This window comes from Manis pentadactyla, chromosome 10 (genome assembly GCF_030020395.1).
Source record: "Manis pentadactyla isolate mManPen7 chromosome 10, mManPen7.hap1, whole genome shotgun sequence".
Classification (NCBI taxonomy): domain Eukaryota; kingdom Metazoa; phylum Chordata; class Mammalia; order Pholidota; family Manidae; genus Manis; species Manis pentadactyla.
In genome coordinates this window covers 47,783,308-47,809,367 of record NC_080028.1, presented here as the reverse complement: position 1 = coordinate 47,809,367, position 26,060 = coordinate 47,783,308, and the positions used below count along the sequence as shown (strand labels likewise).

Below are 26,060 nucleotides of genomic sequence, written 5' to 3'. Positions count from 1 at the left end.
CCTTAACGTCTACACCAGAACTTCACATGCATGGTTTCCTCACCCTATCGTGCACTGGGAGGGGGGAGGTTTATGGAATTTTCTGGCTGTACCCCCCTCTGGGGCAAAGAGTACTAATATCGAACTGTTCACGGGCCCATTTCTCCTTCCCAAGAACCCAGCTTATCCTGAGAGGCAGGGTGCTCTCACAGTAACGCTAATGATCACAAGGGAGGTTACTGGGTGGGCTCTCTGGGAAAGCTCGTTACAGGTCATGGCCCCTTCTGCCCCCTCCTCTTCGTTCTCCTTCCTCCCTGGACAGTGGATAGGACTGAATTTCCACAGGGCCAAGGCTAGCTCTCAGTGTGCCTTTGTTTAAGTTAGGAGAAGACATCACTGTGAGCAGCTGAATTAGATAAAAGACTGCTGCTGTGTGCAGCAGCATGCCCGCGGGTGCTGGGCCTGACTCGACAGGCAGAGCCCAGGCTGGATTTCAGTCCCCACTCGGTCCCTTGGCTCAACGCTTTGAGCAGTACACAACTGTACAACTGTGCACGGCAGCCCAGAGTTTGGATTATGAGGCAACCTTGAGGATGGAGAGCACGTGCTCAGGACAGAACTGGAAGACCAAAGAAGCGTGGGCCCTCGATGAGGGCGGCACCTCTACACCAGCCCTGGAAGGCCTTCCTCCTGACACAGTTATTCTGGGCTGTTATTTCATTCATGTTGCCTCAACTTAGAGTCTAAACTTTACCAGGCAGAGGGTGTCTGCCTTATTTATCACTGTAGGCCAGGGCCTCCCCCAGGCCCTGGCCCATAGTCAGTGTTCAATAATACTTTACTTGAGAGCTCCCGGCACGAGTGAGAGATTGCCCTTGACAGGAACGTCAGTCAGCTGGTCTCCCCTCAGCTGGTGACATGGAGGCCCCTGGGCATCACGGCCCCGCCCTGCCCACCATGGGCCTCCCACATGCCCATACATGGGCACAAGGTGGGTCTGCTCGGGCTGGCCTCTGTGACCTCATAATGCCCAGGGGCCTCCCGTGACTATAAGAGGCCCAGGAGCCAGCCCCTGGATCACAGCCCACGCAGTTCCACCAGCTCACAAGGTTGGCTGGCTCTGCTAAGGTGGTACCTCCTGCTCTGAGCACCCACACCGAATCCATCCGGCACCATGGCCAGATACACACGTTGCCGCGGCCGCAGCCGTAGCCAGAGCAGATGCCGCCGCCAGAGACCAAGAAGTCACAGGAGGAGCAGGCGATGCTGCCAGAGGCGGACAAGAAGAGGTGAGGGGCTTTGTCCAGGGGGTGGAGCTGGAGGAGGCGATGCTGCCAGAGGCGGAGAGGAAGAGGTGAGGGGCTGTGCTGGGGGCTCACTCATGCTGAAATCTCCCGCCTCTCTTATTCCACACAGTGTGCTATCGTCGCTACACCGTCAGGTCCAGAAGATGCTAAACGCACACGAGCCACTCCGCCACACACCTGCCTGAAATTTTCCCAGCTTGCAAGACCCTCCTGCCGCACCTCGAGAATGCCGCCATCCCAATGAAACGAACAGGAGCCTGCTAACGAACAATGCCACCTGTCAATAAATGTTCAAAATGCAAGTCAACTCTTGTCTCTTTGCCTTGACAGGAGCTCGGGAGGGGAGGGCTTGGGGATGACGGGAAGAGGGGACAGGAGTACTGGTTGTCACACCGCATCTTGTCACATCTCTGACTACTCCCAAGCCACCACCCGAATCTGCCTCATCCACTGCCCTGTAGATCCCTCCCCAGCAGGGACAGGAGATCCTCATCCTCACTTCTGAGCCCAACTCCATCTCTGTGCTCAGGGGCTTTCTGTTGGCGCCTTGAAATGGGCCACAAACTAACAAGGGGTACACATAACGGCTTCCTCCTTCCCACCCGAGAGAGAGAGCCAGAACATTCACCAGTCCGTCACACTACCCCATCAATCCCCACGGTGCCCACATATGTTTATCTTAGCCTGAAGCTGAAATTCCCACTCGAAACACTTCAGCTCCATCTGGGCACTATACCCAGCATGCCCAGGGAGCGGCGGGAGCTAAGCGTTCAACTCTGTGGAGGTACAATCCCTACTTAAGAAAACAAGGCAACTTGCTCATCCGCGCGTCTGCCCACTTGACCCTGAAGGTTTCAGCCTGCAGCAAGATGGTGCGGCGCCCATAGTTGAACACCCCAGCAACACGTGGAGATGTTTACAGGAGACCTGGAAACAATATTGGATGTGGGTTCACTTGGCTCAAAGACTACCACAGTGCAGGTCACAATCTGCACATGGGGGCTCTGGCACCCAGCGCTCTAAAGCGACAGGGCCATTTCACACCTGACAACTGTCACGGCCGCAACTTACTGAGCACCATGGTATATACGTTCTGCACTCATCCTCTCACAGCGACCTTGCAGGGTAGGTATTGAAAAGGCGGGGCCATCAACCTCCTGCCCCACTCTTCCAGGTGAGGACCTTTCAGCAGGAAGCTGAACCTGCTTGCAGGACCCCAGTCCCAAGATGCTCCCTAGGCAGGCTTCCACAAGTAGATGAAGCTCCAGGCATGGAGACTTTGACATGGGGCTAAGGCCTGGGCCTTCCTATTTTCACCAAGTGCCCTGGGGGAATCTGGAGGCACTAATAAGTGAAAGAGGCAGCAGATGAACACCAGAGAGAAACTGCCCCCTGTAACTGCTGTAACACATTTGCCACAAACTTCATAACTTAAAACAACACAAATTTCTTATCTCTCTGAAGAATGCAGGTCAATTCCAAAATGGTTCTTACGGGGTGAGCAAGGTGTTCCTCCTGGAGGCTCTGAGGGAGATAAACCTGTTTGCTTGTATGTCCCAGCTTCTAGAGGCCACCTGCATTCCTTGGCTCCTGGAACCCGGCAGCATTTAGCATCTTCAGATCTCTCTTCCTACAACCTCCTGCCCCACTCTTCCAGCTATAAGGGCCCATATGAACACACTGGACCCAGGATCATATGTCAAGCTCCATATCTTTAGCTCACATTCATAAAGTCCCTTTTCCAATTTTGAGGAGGAAGACACTAATCTATCACACGCACTCTGCCCTTTTCAGTTGCTCGGAGGCCCAGGACATGAAGGGAAGATGACATCTGTTTAGGGAAGAGCACCTCGTCGGATGGGAAGGGGTCGGAGGGCAAAGGGCATGGACTCTGGATGAAGTCTAGCTTTGCCCCTTATTTGCAGAGTGACCTTGAGCAAATCACTTAGTCTCTTCATGCAAGGAAATGAATAAATGCCTGGCATATAATAATCACTAGATTATTATAACCTGGTGAACAGATAATGAGGCCCCACCAACACACATACGGCTGCTGGGGTTTTATATCCCCAGACCATGGCACTGCAGGGAAGCGGCTGCAGAAATGACAACGGGGGGATGTGCACCGGCTGGGAGTATGGGGGCTGAGGCTGGGGCTTTAACTTGGACAAGCTAGTGCTCCTCTTGCGGCCTAAGAGTCCCACTGCGACACATTTTTACTGGCAAGGCAACAGGGTGGCTTGCCCTTCCGGGACCTGCTGGCTGCGGGACCCTGCTGTGTGTTGACTTCAGGGTGGGGACAATGGTGGCCGTGGCCGCCGAGTCACAGTGCGAGTCACGGTGGACGGCCCCCTTGCTACAGAAGTTCGCAGAGAGCTGCTGACAGGTTACACCAACGTCAACAGCAGGAGCAGGGGTGAAGGCCTCAGCCCTCCCTCCCTGCCCCCAGGTCAGCTGCAGCCCCAGCACGAGCCACCTGACCCATACGCACGACGATCCGACACTGTGTGTGGAGTCGGGGCAAACGTGCGCAGCAGGGGCGGGGCAGCAGCACAGATGCGGGCACCAGGAGCAGGAGCAGGAGCAGGAGCAGGAGCTGAGCCCATCGGAAGTCCAGGTCCAGGGAAGGACCCACAGAGGCCGCTGCCACTACACACAAAGGCGCTACTGCTCCCGTCCAAGTCACCGGAGATGCACCTGCAGATGCAGAAGGCGCCAAGGTGTTCTCGGCAGTCCCTGAGCACCCCTGATGCGGGAGGCTCATGAAGCACTGGGGACCTCACCCCATCTGACACCTGCCAAATCCCCTTCCCACCCAGCTCCCGTAGATGGCCCTGTGACCGAACCTTTTTGTTCCCCCAAAAGCTGGCAGAAGGCTCAGGAGGTGGAGGAGATGCACGGGGCATTATGAAACTTTCCTGGGACATCACAAACAACATTTGAGACTAAGGACAGCCACTTGCCAGAGAACGACCACAAGAGACCACAGCGGTCCCACCTTAGACGTCTAAACCCAGAAAAGATGACTTTTGGTCATCTGCCAAATATAGCTTCAGATAAGAAACATAGAATGATGGCCTGACGTTGTCTCCTTTATGCAAATGACACAAAAGAAGAGTAAATACAAGAGTAAATGTGTTAAATAAGTGGGGGCAGGGGTTGGTCTGTGACCTTGGGCATCCTCCACCACCCTGAGCCAGGGTTTGATGCCACACCATTCCACCTTGACGTCCCCTCAACTGGCGTGGAGCAGCTTGGGAAAGTCAATTGTGCCTAAATGGAAAGCAGATGTGGCATTGTTCCTGCAAGAACAAGGCCAGTGTGGAGGGAACAGAGGCAAGCAGCTGGACCCTGTGAAGCCCTGTGGGCCAGCCAAGTTCTGAGATGGGACCAACCCTGCATCACCACAAACTTTAGAATACACTCTGTGTTCTGCGTCTTCCTAGCTTCTCGCTTGGTGTTCCTTTACTCCAGCCACAACACACAGTCTCTGCTTCTGTAGCCACTCTGACTCCTGTGTGAATTCTCTGTGCTTCCCTCTATGGGAACATATGACCACACTTAGGGCCACTGAGATTTGGGGCAGAAAGTTGGCTTGGGGTAGAAAGTTGGCAAGATATGATTTATATATTGGAAATGGATTTCTAGTGCTTGGAGGTGACCAAGGCCCACCGCCTGCTGAAACTGTTGTATGGGCACCTAGAGCTGAAGAGACCTGTGACTCCACCAGCTTAGGAGCCAAGGAGAGGAGAGGTCTTGATAGAAACACAGCTTATGCAGAGTTTTAAGAACATCTCTGTAGGTACCACGCAAGTCAAGAAACCAGACATTTCCATCTCCTCCTCTCCCGTGTGCCCTCACCCTCCACTCTGCAACTCTGACCCTAACCCTGACCCTGACCCTAAGGTTGCCATAGTTGTGAGGTACAGTCACATCCTATCAACAGCTCCTTTGGGCTGCATATTTCTGGGATGTGAGTAGGAATCTGTGTGCACTCCTGCTTCCAAAAATTCTATCCCCAGTTCTCATCCCCGCTAAAAGGGCTCCGTGCCCAGGCAAATGCCAGATGGACGTGGCCACAGAGCAGGGTGAGAGGCAGCTGGCCTGGCATTTAGCCTCTGTCCTTACCTGTGCATTCAGGAGCTCACGGGGCTGCTGGTGGCTAAGCTTTGAGTCAGGTGTCGGCCATGATCAGGTATCCAGCGGCCCCTTTGTGATGTCAGTGCCCTACCTGCTGCCCTCACAGCCCCTCTGTTTCCCCCAGTGGCCTTGCCTCCCAGACCACAGAGGCAGCCAAAGAAAGCAATGGGTTCCCACTGCGCCAAGCTCAGCACAGGTGGTGGCCGGGGCCACAAATCCACCATGAAGAAGCTTGTGGCCTGCGTGAGTCAGGATAGCTTCTCCTTGTCTATGGAAGGAGAGGAACAGGAGCAGGGAGAAGAAGAGGAGGGGGAAGAGGAGCTCCTGGTGCAGGGCAAGCTGCTACTGATGGAGCCCTAGCAGTAGGAGGAGGGCGCCGAGAGGAAGACCCTTTGGCCTCGCAGAGACCCAAGTCCAGGCAGATGCACTCCTGATGTACGACCCGCAATCACGGCCCAGGAAGAGGTGCCTGCCACTGCTCCAGCGAGAATAATTTTCAGAAGAGACTCAATAAAAAGTCTTCAAGGAAATATTCTCCTCCTCTTGGTCTCCCTACCCCCATGCTATGGTACCAAGCATGTGTGTGCTTGCACACGTGTGTGTGTGTGTGTGTGTGCGCATGTGTGTGTGCAGGGAAGCTGAAGAGTAGGAGCCAGTGACCCCTATCCTGATAAGTCCCTCCCTGTGTCTTCTCAGCTGCTTTCCCCTGGTTTGCGGGGAGGAAACTGCAGTAGCCTGGGCTGGAAAGTCAGCCTGTCCTGTCTCCAGGGGAGGATTCCTCTCCAAGTCTGAACAGACAGGCCCAGGGCAGCCAACAGGACAGTGTCATCTTCCTCAGCAACTCCCCTTTTAGTGTTCTGTGGACAGTCTTAAAGAGCACTGGCTTGGGAACTCAGCTGAACTGGGCTCATGTTCCTTTTTACTAGCTGTGTTACCCTGAGCAAGCCACTTTCTCTCTCTGAGTCTCAGCCTGCCCATCCCTGCTTAAGGATGAGATTAATAGCTACCCACCCAGGTTGGGAGGTCAGGAGAATTAACTGAAATGCTGGGTGGGACCATGCCTGGCAGGGGTGAGTGTTTAACTAGCACAGGTATGGGTGCTGGAGCTACAGGGCTTACTGGGTTCACTTGCCTTGCTGGCCCTCGTTTTGGATCAGAGCACGTAGGACGGTCTGGGTGCTTCTTAGCCACTGACTTCTGCTGCCATCCTCACATTCAACGTGAACATCTGCACCCCCATTCTGCGTTTATCAGAGCCAATCCCCTCCTTAGAGCATCCCTCCAGTCTCAGCCTCTGCTTTTCCATGGTTTCTTATTCCTGTGTGTCTTTTCCTCTATCCTTTATAAGAGCACTTGCCATTGGATTTCGGGCCCACCTGGATAATCCAGGATGCTCTCAAGATCCTTAATTTACTGTGTCTATAAAGCTTCTTTTCCCAAATAGGGCCACACTGACAGGTTCCAGGGCTTAAGGGAAGCCACCATTCAGCCCAAAGGGTCACTGGTAAGCTTGAGGGTAGTGCTGCCTAGAAAGGATAGGGCTGGAGTCCAGCCACATAGGAAGTGCTCAGTAGGTGAGGGAGGTTTTCACCCTGAGTGGCAGGAAATTATTTCTCATGTTTATTAAGAAATAAACTGGGGAGGGGGCGGAAGATGGCGGCGTGAGTAGAGCAGCGGAAATCTCCTCCCAAAACAGCATATATCTATGAAAATATAACAAAGACAACCCTTCCTAGAATAAAGACCAGAGGACACAGGACAATATCCAGACCACATCCACACCTGAGAGAACCCAGCGCCTCGCGAAGGGGGTAAGATACAAGCCCCGGCCCCGCGGGAGCCGAGCGCCCCTCCCCCCAGCTCCCGGCGGGAGAAGAGCAGGCAGAGCGGGAGGGAGACGGAGCCCAGGGCTGCCGAACACCCAGCCCCAGCCATCCGGGCCAGAGTGCAGGGCCCTCGATACTGGGAAAACAGGGCAGCAAGAACAGTGAGCAGGCACTGGAGGCTGGGCGACAGAGGACATAAGAAAAGCGCGCGACCATTTTTTTTTTTTTTGCTTTTTTGCTGCTTTGTTTTGGCGAGCGCTTTTTGGAAGTCTTAAAGGGACAGGGACCCCAATATTAGGGAAACAGGGCAGAAAGACCGGTGAGCAGAGGCCTGAGGCTGGCACCGGAGAATAAAGAAAAACGAACGACCACCTTTTTTTTTTTAATTAAAAATTTTTTTTTTTTTTTTTAATAAAAAAAATTTTTTTTCTTGTTTTTTTTGTGGTCGTTGTTTTGTTTTGGCGGGTGCTTTTTGGAAGTCTTAAAGGGGCAGGGCGGGCCACTTAATCCAGAGGTAGGGAATCCGGGATCTCTGGGCACCCTAACCCCTGGGCTGCAGGGAGCAGGGAGGCCCCTTACGGAGATAAATAGCCTCCCAGCAGCTCCTGCTCCAAAGCGACTCCACCATTTTGGAGTAGCTGCCCGAGCCAGGCCACGCCCACAGCAACAGCGGAGATTAACTCCATAGCAGCCGGGCAGGAAGCAGAAACCCTGTCTGCGCGCAGCTGCGCAGCACAAGCCACTAGAGGCCGCTGTTCTCCCAGGAGAGGAGGGCCACAAACCAACAAGAAGGGAAGTCCTTCCAGCCGTCACTCGTCCCAGCTCTGCAAACTATTCCTATCACCATGAAAAGGCAAAGCTACAGGCAGACAAAGATCACAGAGACAACACCAGAGAAGGAGACAGACCTAACCAGTCTTCCTGACAAAGAATTCAAAATAAGAATCATAAACATGCTGACAGAGATGCAGAGAAATACGCAAGAAAAATGGGATGAAGTCCGGAAAGAGATCACAGATGCCAGAAAGGAGATCGCAGAAATGAAACAAACTCTGGAAGGGTTTATAAGCAGAATGGATAGAATGCAAGAGGCCATTGATGGAATTGAAATCAGAGAACAGGAACGCATAGAAGCTGACATAGAGAGAGACAAAAGGATCTCCAGGAATGAAACAATATTAAGAGAACTGTGTGACCAATCTAAAAGGAGCAATATCCGTATTATAGGGGTCCCAGAAGAAGAAGAGAGAGGCAAAGAGATGGAAAGTATCTTAGAAGAAATAATTGCTGAAAACTTCCCCACACTGGGGGAGGAAGTAATCAAACAGACCACGGAAATACACAGAACCCCCAACAGAAAGGATCCAAGAAGGGCAACACCAAGACACATAATAATTAAAATGGCAAAGATCAAGGACAAGGAAAGAGTGTTAAAGGCAGCTAGAGAGAAAAAGGTCACCTATAAAGGGAAACCCATCAGGCTAACGTCAGATTTCTCAACAGAAACTCTACAGGCCAGAAGAGAATGGCATGATATATTTAATACAATGAAACAGAAGGGCCTTGAACCAAGGATACTGTATCCAGCACGACTATCATTCAAATATGACGGTGGGATTAAACAATTCCCAGACAAACAAAAGCTGAGGGAATTTGCTTTCCACAAACCACCTCTACAGAACATCTTACAGGGACTGCTCTAGATGGGAGCACTCCTAGAAAGAGCACAGCACAAAACACCCAACATATGAAGAATCGAGGAGGAGGAACAAGAAGGGAGAGAAGAAAAGAATCTCCAGACAGTGTATATAACAGCTCAATAAGTGAGCTAAGTTAGGCAGTAAGATACTAAAGAGGCTAACCTTGAACCTTTGGTAACCACGAATTTAAAGCCTGCAATGGCAATAAGTACATATCTTTCAATAGTCACCCTAAATGTTAATGGGTTGAATGCACCAATCAAAAGACACAGAGTAACAGAATGGATAAAAAAGCAAGACCCATCTATATGCTGCTTACAAGAAACTCACCTCAAACCCAAAGACATGTACAGACTAAAAGTCAAGGGATGGAAAAACATATTTCAAGCAAACAACAGTGAGAAGAAAGCAGGGGTTGCAGTACTAATATCAGACAAAATAGACTTCAAAACAAAGAAAGTAACAAGAGATAAAGAAGGACACTCCATAATGATAAAGGGCTCAGTCAAACAAGAGGATATAACCATTCTAAATATATATGCACCCAACACAGGAGCACCAGCATATGTGAAACAAATACTAACAGAACTAAAGGGGGATATAGACTGCAATGCATTCATTCTAGGAGACTTCAACACACCACTCACCCCAAAGGATAGATCCACCGGGCAGAAAATAAGTAAGGACACGGAAGCACTGAACAACACAGTAGAGCAGATGGACCTAATAGACATCTATAGAACTCTACATCCAAAAGCAGCGGGATATACATTCTTCTCAAGTGCACATGGAACATTCTCCAGAATAGACCACATACTAGGCCACAAAAAGAGCCTCAGAAAATTCCAAAAGATTGAAATCCTACCAACCAACTTTTCAGACCACAAAGGCATAAAACTAGAAATAAACTGTACAAAGAAAGCAAAGAGGCTCACGAACACATGGAGGCTTAACAACACGCTCCTAAATAATCAATGGATCAATGACCAAATCAAAATGGAGATCCAGCAATATATGGAAACAAATGACAACAACAACACTAAGCCCCAACTTCTGTGGGACACAGCAAAAGCAGTCTTAAGAGGAAAGTATATAGCAATCCAAGCATATTTAAAAAAGGAAGAGCAATCCCAAATGAATGGTCTAATGTCACAATTATCGAAATTGGAAAAAGAAGAACAGATGAGGCCTAAGGTCAGCAGAAGGAGGGACATAATAAAGATCAGAGAAGAAATAAATAAAATTAAGAAGAATAAAACAATAGCAAAAATCAATGAAACCAAGAGCTGGTTCTTCGAGAAAATAAACAAAATAGATAAGCCTCTAGCCAGACTTATTAAGAAGAAAAGAGAGTCAACACAAATCAACAGTATCAGAAACGAGAAAGGAAAAATCACGACGGACCCCACGGAAATGCAAAGAATTATTGGAGAATACTATGAAAACCTATATGCTAACAAGCTGGGAAACCTAGGAGAAATGGACAACTTCCTAGAAAAATATAACCTTCCAAGATTGACCCAGGAAGAAACAGAAAATCTAAACAGACCAATTACCAGCAACGAAATTGAAGAGGTAATCAAAAAACTACCAAAGAACAAAACCCCCGGGCCAGATGGATTTACCTCGGAATTTTATCAGACATACAGGGAAGACATAATACCCATTCTCCTTAAAGTTTTCCAAAAAATAGAGGAGGAGGGGATACTCCCAAACTCATTCTATGAAGCTAACATCACCCTAATACCAAAACCAGGCAAAGACACCACCAAAAAAGAAAACTACAGACCAATATCCCTGATGAACGTAGATGCAAAAATACTCAACAAAATATTAGCAAACCGAATTCAAAAATACATCAAAAGGATCATACACCATGACCAAGTGGGATTCATTCCAGGGATGCAAGGATGGTACAACATTCGAAAGTCCATCAACATCATCCACCACATCAACAAAAAGAAAGACAAAAACCACATGATCATCTCCATAGATGCTGAAAAAGCATTTGACAAAGTTCAACATCCATTCATGTTAAAAACTCTCAGCAAAATGGGAATAGAGGGAAAGTACCTCAACATAATAAAGGCCATCTATGATAAACCCACAGCCAACATTATATTGAACAGCGAGAAGCTGAAAGCATTTCCTCTGAGATCGGGAACTAGACAGGGATGCCCACTCTCTCCACTGTTATTTAACATAGTACTGGAGGTCCTAGCCACGGCAATCAGACAAAATAAAGAAATACAAGGAATCCAGATTGGTAAAGAAGAAGTTAAACTGTCACTATTTGCAGATGACATGATACTGTACATAAAAAACCCTAAAGACTCCACCCCAAAACTACTAGAACTGATATCGGAATACAGCAAAGTTGCAGGATACAAAATCAACACACAGAAATCTGTGGCTTTCCTATATACTAACAATGAACCAACAGAGAGAGAAATCAGGAAAACAACTCCATTCACAATTGCATCCAAAAAAATAAAATACCTAGGAATAAACCTAACCAAAGAAGTGAAAGACTTATACTCTGAAAACTACAAGTCACTCTTAAGAGAAATTAAAGGGGACACTAACAGATGGAAACTCATCCCATGCTCGTGGCTAGGAAGAATTAATATCGTTAAAATGGCCATCCTGCCCAAAGCAATATACAGATTTGATGCAATCCCTATGAAACTACCAGCAACATTCTTCAATGAACTGGAACAAATAATTCAAAAATTCATATGGAAACACCAAAGACCCCGAATAGCCAAAGCAATCCTGAGAAAGAAAAATAAAGTAGGGGGGATCTCACTCCCCAACTTCAAGCTCTACTATAAAGCCACAGTAATCAAGACAATTTGGTACTGGCACAAGAGCAGAGCCACAGACCAATGGAACAGATTAGAGAATCCAGACATTAACCCAGACATATATGGTCAATTAATATTTGATAAAGGAGCCATGGACATACAATGGCGAAATGACAGTCTCTTCAACAGGTGGTGCTGGCAAAACTGGACAGCTACATGTAGGAGAATGAAACTGGACCATTGTCTAACCCCATATACAAAAGTAAACTCAAAATGGATCAAAGACCTGAATGTAAGCCATGAAACCATTAAACTCTTGGAAGAAAACATAGGCGAAAACCTCTTAGACATAAACATGAGTGACCTCTTCTTGAACATATCTCCCCGGGCAAGGAAAACAACAGCAAAAATGAGTAAGTGGGACTATATTAAGCTGAAAAGCTTCTGTACAGCAAAAGACACCATCAATAGAACAAGAAGGATCCCTACAGTATGGGAGAATATATTTGAAAATGACACATCCGATAAAGGCTTGACGTCCAGAATATATAAGGAGCTCTCACGCCTCAACAAACAAAAAACAAATAACCCAATTAAAAAATGGGCAGAGGAACTGAACAGACAGTTCTCCAAAAAAGAAATACAGAGGGCCAACAGACACATGAAAAGATGCTCCACATCGCTAATCATCAGAGAAATGCAAATTAAAACTACAATGAGGTATCACCTCACACCAGTAAGGATGGCTGCCATCCAAAAGACAAACAACAACAAATGTTGGCGAGGCTGTGGAGAAAGGGGAACCCTCCTACACTGCTGGTGGGAATGTAAGTTAGTTCAACCATTGTGGAAAGCAGTATGGAGGTACATCAAAATGCTCAAAACAGACTTACCATTTGACCCAGGAATTGCACTCCTAGGAATTTACCCTAAGAATGCAGCAATCAAGTTTGAGAAAGACAGATGCACCCCTATGTTTATTGCAGCACTATTTACAATAGCCAAGAATTGGAAGCAACCTAAATGTCCATCAATAGATGAATGGATAAAGAAGATGTGGTACATATACACAATGGAATACTACTCAGCTATAAGAAAAGGGCAAATCCAATCATTTGCAGCAACATGGATGGAGCTGGAGGGTATTATGCTCAGTGAAACAAGCCAAGCGGAGAAAGAGAAATACCAAATGATTTCACTTATCTGTGGAATATAAGAACAAAGGAAAAACTGAAGGAACAAAACAGCAGCAGAATCACAGAACTCAAGAATGGACTAACAGGTACCAAAGGGAAAGGGACTGGGGAGGATGGGTGGGTAGGGAGGGATAAGGGGGGGAGAAGTAGGGGGGTATTAAGATTAACATGCATGGGGGGGTAGGAGAAAAGGGAGGGCTGTACAACACAGAGAAGGCAAGTAGTGATTCTACAACATTTTGCTATGCTGATGGACAGTGACTGTAAAGGGGTTTATAGGGGAGACCTGGTATAGGGGAGAGCCTAGTAAACATAATATTCGTCATGTAAGTGTAGATTAGTGATAGCAAAAAAAAAAAAAAAAAAAAAAGGGCAGTTCCTGTGTGGTAACCTCCAACGAGTTCTACACAAGGGTATAAAGGGCATATAAAAGTGTACGCAAAGGGTCTGTTTGTGTTTATACAGAGGATCAAAGCCTAATTGGGCTACCCCGAAAATGAACTAAGATACGATATGAAAAAGAACTTCCAACATCTGCACCCTCTGGAAGACTCATGCCAGAAGATGATCATCAAAAAACCCCAACAAAGATCCACGCACTGCTACAGCTGTAGATGCACTCATCCCACCAGTTCCTGGACCTGCCATGGGAATGAGGAAGGAGATATCTAAGCTGGCCTGTGCATACAGTAAAACAACAAAATTGGACTGCATCTATACTGTTGGAACTCAACCAAGAATTTGGAGAAGTGCAAATTGTAGCGCTCCAAAGTCTTACAACTACAAACTATTTATTGTTAAAAGAACATATGGCATGTGAACAGTCCCCAGGAATGGGTTGTTTTAATTTGTCTGATTTCTCTCAGACTGTTCAAATTCATTTGGACAATATCCACCATATCATAGATAAGTTTTCACAAATGCCTAAGGTGCCTAACTGGTTTTCTTGGTTTCACTGCAGATGGCTGGTAATTACAGATATGCTTTGGTTATGTAACTATACTCCTATTATGTTAATGTGTGTGTGCAATTTAAGTAGTAGCTTAAAACCTATCCATGCTGAAGTTACTCTACAAGAAGATATATCAAAGAAATAATCAATCTTCCCATGTTTTCTTCCGCCTGCTACTTCTATAGCTTTTCTTCTTCCTTCCTAATTACAACCCTTAAATAGAATTCGTGCCTCATATCAAATTTACCGAGTATCATAATTCTTCCAAGTGGTAAAGATACCTCAAGACAAATGCTGGGCATAGAAGCCACAGGGCATAAATATGCAAAGAAGTAAAAAGCTAACTTTTTCAAACAATAAGGCTTCTCTCTCACTTACCAACTTCACATTTCCCTGTATGGCCCCGGAAGATGACTGGTTAGCCAGAGACGGGTAAGATTCCTCAAGGGAGGAACAACCTAAGACAGGCACAGTCGCAGGGGGGTCATCAGGTGAGAAATTGGGGATCAACAGAGGTGAGGCTAAGAACCTCACCCCCCCCGTTCTGAGAGAAATCTTCTGCATACGTGGATGTTTTATTGCCCTGGTCTAGCTTGGATTAACACATAGTCTACAGGCACATACCTGATCATCTACATGTGCTCTCTTACAACACTAAACTATGTTTTCTACCTTTATCTTGTATCTACCTACCACTTCAGCATTTTATTAAAAATAATAATAATAAAGAGAGAAATGTGGTATCCACATATAAATCAAGTATAAAAACCAAATGAGTATTCATATTTGAACTGACTGTTTATAGTTCATAATGCATGAGCAAAACCGAAAGTTTCTGTGATGACTGCCCTTGTACTGTTCACTATGTAACTTATTCATTATGTAAGAATTTGTTCTACATGTAAAAACTTGTTTGTTATGCCTCAGAAGATTGGAGACTGACAAAAATTAGGCTTGGGGTGGAATAATGATTGTGCATTGAGCATTGACTCCCCTATACAGAATTTTATTGTCGTTAACAACCATTTGATCAATAAATATGAGAGATGCCCTCACAAAAAAAAAAAAAAAAAAAAAAAAAAAAGGACAGACTTCCAATGGTAAAAGAAATTAGTAACCGGGATGTAATGTATAGCATAAGGAATATAGTCAAGATATTGTAACAGCCTGGTAGGGTGATAGCTGGAACCTAGAATTATGTATATAAATGTTCTACCACTGTGTTGTACACTTGAAACTCATGTAATGTAATACTGTGTGTCAACTACCCTTCAATAAAAAATAATTATTTAAAAAAAAAAAAAAAAAAAAAAAAAAGAAATAAACTGCAATAAAGTAAATGATAGCAAATCTTTATAACAACAGGCCAGTTGTGTGTGAGCAATAGAGAGTGAGAAGTAGATGTGGGCTGGGGGGACCTGCCCAGGGGCAGCAGCCAGGAGATGGAGATGGAGGGAGTTTCATGGGAGGGGAAGTGGGGAGATACAGGCCAAGAGTGGCCAAGAGTTAAGCCCAGGGGCATCGCCAAGGTGTGGGGAAGGGTGGGCGGCTAGGGATGGAACACCCAAGACTTGGGAGTTTGCACAGTGCCTCACGTGCCAACACAGGTTTGGGCTTTGTTCTGTAGGGGCTGGAAGGTCCGGGCAGGGACAGCAGGATTCCCACTGTACGGTGGGGCTTTGTTAGCAAGGAGGGGAGCAGAGGCAGGAGGCAGGAATTGGAAGGGAAAAGACAGTTTTTCAAGGACCTCCTGTGGCTTGACAGGCACCTCTGGCTCACAAGAATACCAGGAAGGAAGGAGTGATGTGCCTTTATCAGATAAGGAACCCAAGCCTTAAAAACCCATATAACCAACCCACATTGGACATCCATACAAACTGGGATTTGAAGCTGGCTCTCAGTCTCCTGGCTTTAAATCTTGCTGGGGAAGTGTGCTTGCTGGCCAGACCCTGGGACCACCCATCATCCATCCAGTAAGCCGTCTGATCCCTTCATATTCACCCCTTCCCACCTATCTGTACACTGGTCAGCTACCATATCAACCACCTGCCCAGCCAGCCAACCGTACTGGTGTCAGGGCTATGCATGGCTTCCGAGCTACCTAGGTGGGAAGTAAATGGCTGAGATGGTGTATACTGAGCATTCGCTGTGGGCTGGCCCTGAGCCATCTGCTGGACATGGGTTCTCTCATTTAATTCCTCCAGAAGTCCCTGGGACACAGGTATTCTGATCGTCCCCATTCTACAAAGATAGGAAACTGAGACTTGGAGAAGTTCTGGGATGCGGATCCAGCTCAGTGTGACCCAAGGCTCCCTACTCTTAAAAGGTGGGACTCCCCCAAAGTGTTCCTGAAGCCCCACCCTGGGGGCTAGGTTAAGGGGTAGGGGACCGTGTAACATCTGTCTCACCCTGCAGCCTGTGCCCTCACAATCAACACCACCTATATAACCAGGGGCTGCCACAACCTCTGCAAAGCTGGATGTGCTGGAAAAGGAGGAGGAGGAGGAGCTTCCTCCAAGCGTGGCCACCCATGGACACAGAGACACAGAGCCTTCCTGTCACCCACACACAGCCCTAGAGCCACTGTCGGCCCCAAAGCCACACCTTCCCCCACTGTAGGCACAGCTGTGGCAGGAGCCCAGCTGGCCACCGCAGCCCACCTGGCCACCAACGACAGGGGCCAGGCCCCAGCCCACCAACCAGGCGTCGCAGACACCCCACGTGGCCCACCGCCCACTCCTGCAACTATCCTAAGATATGAAGAACTTGAAGGGAAAGATGAACAAGAGGAAGGGGGTCAAGAGGAGCCGGCAGGTGTATAAAACAAAGGGGCGCAACTCGGGTACATGTAAGTGGAGGGGGAAGGACCACAGGCCTCCAGACTAGGAAGAGCAGCTGCTGGGCCTTGGGGGCAGGGAGGGGAAGCCTGCGGCTGCACGTTAGAACACGGAGGACCCACAGGCAAGGGTGACGAGGGAGAACAACTACGGCAGCTGTATAATAATGCACTGATGGACTGGCTCTGCAGGGAAACTGAATGGGATGATTGGGAGGCTGGACAGATGGAGATTAGCTAGCTGGAAATATGGATGGGAAGTTAAATAATTCACCAGGTTGATTAGGTAGAGGGATGGGTGATAGAAGGGTTCCACACACAGATGGAAGCTGGATGGAGGCAGGGACAAAATTTATCAGTTGAATGACTAGAAAGTCACATAGATGTGATTAGCTGAACTGAACTGACATGCTAGTAGGGGAAACAAATCAGCTGGTTGGGTAAAAATGGTTCATTGCCATTGTATACGGCTGGAAGGATGTGCCAGGGGCCTGGAAGGTGAGTTGGGTGGACACGGATGGAGAGCTGGAGGTATGAGTATGATGGGAGCACAGGTGGAAGGATGTGCCAGGGGCCTGGAAGGTGAGTTGGGTAGACACGAATGGAGAGCTGGAGGTATGAGTATGATGGGAGCACGGCTGGAAGGATGTGCCAGGTGACTGGATGGTGAGTTGGCTGGGCACGGACGGAGAGCTGGAGGTATGAGTATGATGGGAGCATGGCTGGTCTGATGGATTGGTTAAAGGCTGGCTAGCTGGGTGCATGATTAGATCACTAGTGGATGGACAAATGGGTAGGTGAACGGGTAGATGGGATGAATGGAGTAACTGAATGGATCGATGGATGGAAGAATAGTTGTTTGGACTGACGGACTAGACAGGTAGCCTGAATAAAGTATAAAAGAATGAAATTAAATGTTGGATAAATGGATGGACTGGGTGAATTCATGAATTGGTAGATGATAAATGGATGGACTCACATAAGTCAAAAGGACCTTGATAGTCTAATATCTATCCCATATTCAATTACAAACGAGCAGTCCAAAATCCAAAGGATGAAAGTTAAGTGACATTGTGAATCACTGTTATTTAAGGGGCCCTTTCCCATTCCTATCACTTAGGGCAGAAACACAGCTGAGAAGGCTCTCCATGGCTTGTTCCTATGTTGGTCTCACCCACATGAGAAACGCAATCATGAGCAGAATGCTAGAACGGGGAGGTCAAACTTCTTGAAGGAACATGTTACTACAGCAATTTCTATACAATATTAAAGCTTGCACAATGTGCTGGGGTTGGCCTTTTGATTTCACTAAAGGTGTCACATTTGGGGTCTGGCTGGGAAGCACAAAGCAGGGAAGAGGTTGCGTGGGGAGCAGGGACATGCCTTGTGACAGGCCCTCAGGAAAGTAGCTGATGCCGACTTGGGCAGAAATGAATGGGAGGTGGAGACACCCAAGAAGCCTTCCAAGTAGAGAGGCAACACCCCACTGGAGTAGAGCCCTCCTTTGCCTTATAGACTCCCACACTCGTGCACACAAGTGTGCACACACATGGAATGCCATGGACCCACACACAGAAGACAGCCCAGAAGCATGGCAGGAGCAGGTGGGAAGGGGGGTTAGGTATGTGCATTTTGCATCCTGAGTCTGAATCCTAGCTCCGGTTTCCCTTCTGTGGGACCGTGGGCCGATGATCAACCTCTCTGGGGCTGCCAAGGAACCAAGTGTGTTCAGGGGCTACACAGGCTGACAACACAGAGGACACGTATGGATGGCCCTGTCCAGAGAAAGAACACACAAACACGTAAACATGACCTGAGAGTCACAAAGATCAAGGGAGCAAGGAGATAAAATGCAGAGCAACTCTGGTGGGGCGGGGGTGGAGAGGCCCAGTGGGAACCTGAGGGAAGAACACTCCAGACCAAGGGACAGTATGTGTAGAAGCCCCCAGAAGGGAAGAGCTTGAAGCATCTGAAGACTGGACCAGACAGGACATGCCAGTGGCTGGACGGGAGGCAGGGGCCAGGACAAGTGGGGATGTGCAGGCTGGGGGTGCAGCTTGGATGTATCATGACGGGGTTTTAATAGAGCAAATGACAGGGTCTAGGGTGTTTTTTCTCCAAATTAAAATTTATTTTAAGACCATTTATTGAATAAGCCCCACCCTATATGCTGGCTTGAAATACCATACTTAAAATAGACGGTCTAGTGTTTTTAAAGATAGTGCGGACTAACTGTGTGAAGACTCAGTTGCAGGGGACAAGAGAGGCTAAAGGAAAAGCTGTTGGCTAGGTGTGGCCAGGAGAGAGGGAACTGTGGGAGGTACTGGAGGGAGGCACTGGAGAGCTTCCAAGATAGATGGGCTGTAGGGACGGAGTTTCGGTGTAAACATTTACTGACTGCCATTAGATGACTGTTCAGTCTTCACGTCTGTGAAATGGGTGCTCTTGCTGGGTGGCAGTGAGGGCTCAGCGAGATCTTGGGTGTGAAGTATTTAGGCCCAGCGCTTTGCACATAGTAGGTACTCAGTAAGTTCTTATTGCATATAAAATACTGAATACTTATTTTGAAGGAATACCAGCTGCCAGACAAAAGAACTTGCGAATGGTCACGGTCCCCTATAAATTACCTTCTGACCTTCAAACCCATAGCCTTGTTATACTGGCTTCTGCTCCTACACTCCCAGCTGGGGGACCTTGAACTAATTACCTCGTCTAAGGGGCTAACTAATGCTGACCTCAGATTGCTCGGCAGCTCGATGCATGCCAAGGTGCATAGCACAGCCCTGGGAACCTGGTCACTTGTTCTTCCCTTTGGTGTTTCATTGGCACTTGGGCTAAAGGAACAGGGTAAAACACCTGGAGATGCGAGTTGGGGCAGGGCTGGAAATGATGGGGGTGTGTGCAGTGAAGGGAAGGGGTCCGAGAGCCTTGGGGAAGGCCTTATGTGTTGGTCATTTTGTAATATATACATGAATTACTATATTGGAAATATGAAACTAATGTTATATGTCAACTACCAAAGAAAAAGGAAGTGTGAGTTTCCAGGACCCCAAGCTCAGCTGAGCAAGCCCAGCATGGCGTGCAGAGGAGGGGCCTCTCCCAGCCCTCTACTGGGCAACATTAGCAAGCTGTATCCTCTCTGCACCCCCATCTTCTCCCTTGATGGGTCCCTGGGGAGTTCACTGAGACATGCACATGCAAACGTTCTACAGAGGGCCTGCCACACAGTCTGCACTTACTGGGTCCCTTATCCTTCCCTCCCAGTGGGGAAATGTTCCAGGTTAGCATCCTATGAGAGTGTGGGGAAGGAAGACCTTTAGGGTTAACATGATATATTATGATGTATGACTATATCATGATTACAAAACCATAATAATCAGGGGAACAGACTTTTAATAAATAGTGTTAGAGCAACTGATGGTCATTTGGCTGTGGATAAAACTGCCTTCATATCTTATACCATAAAGAATAAACTCCACTCAACAAAATGGGTATAGAGGGCAAGTACCTCAATATAATAAAGACCATATATGACAAACCCAAAGCCAACATCATACTTAACGGCCAGAAGCTGAAAGCTTTTCCTCTAAGATCGGGAACAAGAGAAGAATGCCCACACTCCCCACTTTTATTCAAGATAGTTCTGGAGTTCCTCACCACAGCAATCAGACAACACAAAGAAATAAAAGGCATCCACATTGGGAAGGAAGAAGTTAAACTGTCACTGTTTGCATATGACATGATACTGTTCTTAAAAAAAACTAAATTAATCCACTCTAAAACAACTAGAACTAATATCTGAATTTAGCAAAGTTGCAGGATACAGAATACATACACAGAAACCTGTTGCATTCCCATACACTAACAATGAACAAGCAAAAACAGAAATCAGGAAAACAATTAAATCACAATTGCATCAAAAAGAATAAAATACCTAGGAATAAACCAAACCAAGGAAGTCAAAGACCTATACCCTGAAAGAGACGAGACACTGATGAAAGAAATTGAAGAGAACACTCCAAAGTGGAAATTCATCCCATGCTCTTGGGTAAGAAGAATTAATATTGTCAAAATGGCCATCCTGCCTAAAGCAATCTACAGATTGAATGCAATCCCTTCAAAATACTGAAAGCATTCTTCGACAAAATGGAAAAATAGTTCTAAAATTTACATGAAACCACAAAATACCCTGAATAGCCAAAGCAATCCTGAGAAGGAAGAAGAAAGCAGGTAGGATTATGCTCCACAACTTCAAGCTCTACTACAAAGGCACAGTAATCAAGACAATTTAGTACTGGCACAAGAACAGACCCATAGACGAATAGACCAGAACAGACAGCGCAGATATAAACTGAAGCATATACAGCCAATTAATATATGATAAAGAACCCAAGGACATACAATGGGGAAATGACAACATCTTCACAAACGGTGTTGGCTAAACTGGACAGGTACATGTAAGGGAATGAGACTGGATTACTGTCTAACTGCATACACAAAAGAAAACTCAAAATGGATAAAAGACGTGAATGTCAGTCAGAGAACCATAAAACTCTTGGAAGAAAACATAGTCAAAACTCTCTGTAATATAAACGTGAGCAACTTTTTCATGAATATATCTTCTGGGGCAAGGGAAACAAAAGCAAAAATGAACACGTGGGACTATATCAAACTAAAAAGCTTCTGTACAGCAAAGGATACCATCAGTAGAACAAAAAGACATCCTACAGTATGGGAGGATATATTGACAAATGACATATCTCATGAAGGGGCTGACATTCAAAATATATAAAGAGCTCATTCACCCCCACAATCAAAAAGCAAATAACCTGATTAAAAAATGGGGAGAGGATCTGAAGAGAAAGTTCTCCAAAGAAGAAATTCAGATGGCCAACAAGCACATGAAAAGATGCTCAACATCTCTAATCATCAGAGAAATGCAAATTAACACCACGATGAGATATCACCTCACATCAGTTAGGACAGCCAACATCCAAAAGACAAACAACAACACATGGATGTGGAGAAAGCGGAACCCTCCTAACACTGCTGGGGGGAATGTGAATTAGTTCAAACATTGCGGAAAGCAGTATGGAGGTTCCTCAAAAAACTCAAAATACAAATACCATTTGACCCAGGAATTCCAGTCCTAGGAATTTACCCTAAATATGCAGCAGCCCAGTTTGAAAAAGACATATGCACCCCTCTGTTTATCGCAGCACTATTTACAACAGTCAAGAATTGGAAGCAACGTAAGTGTCCATCAGTAGATGAATGGATAAAGAAGATGTGGTACATATACAAAATGGAATATTATTCAGCCATAAGAAGAAAACAAATCCTACCATTTGCAACAACATGGATGGATCTAGAGGTATTATGCTCAGTGAAATAAGTCTGCCGGAAAAAGACAAGTATCAAATGATTTCACTCATACCTGAAGTATAAAAACAAAGAAAAAAACAGAAGGAACAAAACAGCAGACTCACAGAACCTAAGAATGAACTAACAGTTACCAAAGGGAAAGGGACTGGGAAAGATGGGTAGGAAGGGAGGGAAAAGGGGGAAAAGGGGGCATTACGATTAGCAGACATAATGTAGGGGGGAGCACGGGGAAGGCAGTACAGCACAGAGAAGACAAGTTAGTGATTCTATAGCATCTTACTATACTGATGGATTGTGACTGTAATGGGATTTGTGGTGGTGACTTGATAATGGGGGGAAATCTAGTAACCACAAGGTTGCTCATGTAAGTGTATATTAATGATACCAAAATAAAAAACAAATAAATAAAAAATTTAAAAAGCGAATGTTTACTCAAATAACTAAAAATCATTCATGAGAGCAGTGATTACAGTGTCAGCCCAATATATTGTAAATGTTTACAATTGGAAGGAAACATCATGAACCAGTTAAAATCTTGGTATCAGCTTCTAGACAGGAAATCCCACACAAAATCTAAAACTGCCAGTAAAGGTTACAGAAACTCGCGTTTCGCATCCAGGAGGGGAGGGAGAAAGGGAGCCAGGGAGCCTGGGTAGCGGCAGAGAGTTGGCACTCACACACACATTTCCTCATTTTACTGGAAGGTACAGCGATCCCACCACCATAGGCACCTTTATTGCCCTAGTCCTAAAAACTCGTTTTAAAAATAAGGCAGGACAGTGGCTGTAATGGGGTGTGCGGTGGGTACTTGATAATGGGGAGAATCTAGTAACCACAATGCTGCTCACGTAAGTGTATATTAGTGATACCAAAATAAAAAATAAATAAATAAAAATAACGCAGGAGCCAAAAGGAGCCGCTTAGTCGGAAACCTACGCGAAATTCCTAACACAGCCTGGGCTGCAGCCGGCGGCAAGGTCGTTGCGCCCATTACTATACAAACAGGTGCCCGGTCTCCGGGTGGGGGACCTCGCCAGTGCCCGCCGCCTCCAGGCGGACAGCTCAACCTCCTCTCGCCACAGGACCTGTCCAGACAACAGCAATCAGCAGACATCTCACTGCTGACTAAACAAGAGGTAGAGAACAGCACGGAATCGCCCCCGAGACAAGCAGACATGCAAGCAACTCACACAAATCAATAAACACCGCAACTGCAACGCCGGCAGCGGACCCGCGCGACCCTCGTTCCGTCCGCCCCCTCCCCCACCAGCCTGCCACCCCAGATCCAGCGCACCTTCCAAGCTCCATTACCCGGGTGCAGCGCTCCGCGACTCAGGCCGGATAATAACTTTCCCAAAAACACCAAAGAGAAAAAAGGCGTCCACGCAGAGCCCCATGCGGCGCGGAAAAGCAGCTCTCCCGGGCGAGGGGATCCGTGTGTGGTGCCTACCCGTCCCTGATACCAGGTAACAACTCCGCAAAGGCACCTGCCGCCCAGCTCGCCGCCAGCTCCAAGTCTCCCACGGCGGCAAGTAGGTGCCCGCTCGTGCCCGGGGTCCCTGGCCGCCGCGCAAGCTCCCCACGAAACGTGGACCTCACTCCGGGGGCTCGCCTCGCCGTGGGCAGCCGGGACCCGAAGCGCGCTCCGCCGGGACCCGCGCGCCGACATGCAGCCCGGCCCGGCCCGACCCGGCGAGGGGCTAAAGAGTGGGGAAAACCCGCTCCGCCCAGACCAGAAAACTGGCCGGCCGCGTACCGGCCGCCCGCACAGCGCCGGGGATGCGGCGGCGGCGAACCGTCCCGGGAGGCGGCAGCGGCGGCAGGAGCGGCCAGCAGGAGAGAGACCGGGGAAGAGACACGACGGCTCAGGGAGAGCGGAGCGGCCGCGGCGTGGCTCCGGCAGCTACAGCAGCGGAGAGGGCAGAGAGCGCTCCGTTCCACTTGGCCGTCCCTGCTCCGGCCGCCCTGCCTGCTCGGCTCCCCCTGACTCCGCCGCCCCCCGGTTCCCTCCGCTACTCACCGTTGCTGCACCGCCGGCTCGTCGGCTTTCCGCGCCGACACCTTGGGCCAACCTTCTGCTGCTCCTGCGACCGTCCGAAAGTTCCAGCCACGTCCTGCGCCTCCCCGCACCTCACCTGGATTACGACACTCGCGGCTTTACGACACCACGTTCCTCAGACCTAGAGCCGCTCGCTCTACGGCGGGAACCTTGTTGCTAAGGAGAGGACGCTGCATCCTGCGGGTAGGGAACTGTTCCCTCAGGTGTAGGGGATGGGGAGGGGACCGCTGGGAAACTTCACTGAAAACAACAAAACATACTGAGAAAGGGTGGGTGGGCAGAGAGGGGGAAGGGGATTAAAAGGCATTATGATTAGCACGCATAATGTAGGGGGGTCATGGGGAGGGCATTACAGCACAGAGAAGACAGATAGTGACTCCACAGCATCTTACTACACTGATGGACAGTGACTGCAATGGAGGATGGGAGGACTTGGTAATACGGGTGAATGTAGTAACCACCATGGTGCTCATGTGAATCCTCCATAACACAGAATATCAATGATACCTTAATAAAAAACAAAAAAACATTACTGAGAAAAACAAGGAAGACTTGAATAAATGAAGACAAGTGACGTGTTCACGTATTCGAAGATTCCCTTTGACAGTTCTTTCTATAATGGCTGTAGATTGAACATAATCCCCATCATAACCCACAGGCACTTGTTCTGGGCTCTGCTGACTTCTTCAAAGGACAATGGCAAGCCCCACCGACGGGCTACAGCCCACATTGTCATTTATTATTATTATTATTATTATTAAGGTATGATTGATATACACTCTTGCGAAGGTTTCGCATGAAAAAACAATGTGGTTATTACATTTTCCCGTATTATCAAGTCCCACCAATATCCCATTGCACTCACTGTCCATCAGTGCAGCAAGATGCCACAGATTCATTATGTGCCTTCTCTGTGCTACACTGTTCTCCCTGTGACCCCCCACATCATGTGTACTAAACATAATACCCCTCAATCGCCTTCTCCATCCCTCCCACCTGCCCTCCCACACTCCTCCCCTTTGGCAACTACTAGTCCATTCTTGGAGTCTCTGAGTCCGCTGCCATTTTGTTCCTTCAGTTTTGCTTCATTGTTATACTCCACAAATGAGGGATATCATTTGGCATTTGTCTTTCTCCACCTGGCTTATTTCACTGAGCATAACGTCCTCCAGGTCCATCCATGATCTTGCAAATGGATACCTTTTTACTTCAAAAAAAGGTTTTATCTCGAAATAATGTCAGACTGTAGAAAAGTTGTAAGAATGATGCCAAGTGTACCAAGTGTACTGAGGCCTGTGTGCCCATTACTGACAGCCACCAAGTTTTAACGTTTTGCCATATTTGTTTTATCATTTGTTTCTGTTCCCATACACACATTTATTTCTTCTGAATCATTTGGGAATATGAAGCATCCCCCATGCCCTGCATCTCTTCATTCTGCAGTATATCTTTTCTCAAAACAGGGATATTCTCTTCAGTAGCGATAGTAGTTATGAAATTCAGGAAATTCAACATGGACACGATAGTTTTGTAAACAACCTCCTGTCTATATTCCAGTTTTGCCCATTGTCGCACTATTATCCTTTCTAGGATTTTCCCTCAGGAAAGGTCATGCACTGCACTGAGTACGTTGTAGCTTAAGTTTTCTTTAGTCTGAGAGAAACAGACTTTCTGTTTCTTCCCTGTGTTTTATGATGGTGATATATTTGAAGCACATAGGCCAGTTATTCTGGAGCAAGTTCCTGAGCTCGGGCTATGTCATGCGTGTTCCCTTGTGACTAGATTCAGGTAATGCACTCTGGCTGGAAAGCTGCACAGGGCGAGCCGTGTCTTCTGAGGACTTCACATCTAGCATCATGTCATGTCCATCTGC

At 47.5% G+C, this 26,060-nt stretch overlaps 1 long non-coding RNA gene across 1 annotated transcript in view; it reads right to left on the bottom strand.

Moving 5' to 3' along the window:
- LOC130679077 (uncharacterized) overlaps nucleotides 1-24,255 on the bottom strand; it is a 129,701-nt gene extending 105,446 nt beyond the window's left edge. Inside the window, exon 1 of the long non-coding RNA XR_008992035.1 lies at nucleotides 24,149-24,255. This is a non-coding gene — a long non-coding RNA (uncharacterized LOC130679077). The remainder of the gene's footprint in view (nucleotides 1-24,148) is intronic.
- Between the last annotated feature and the right edge of the window lie 1,805 nt (nucleotides 24,256-26,060).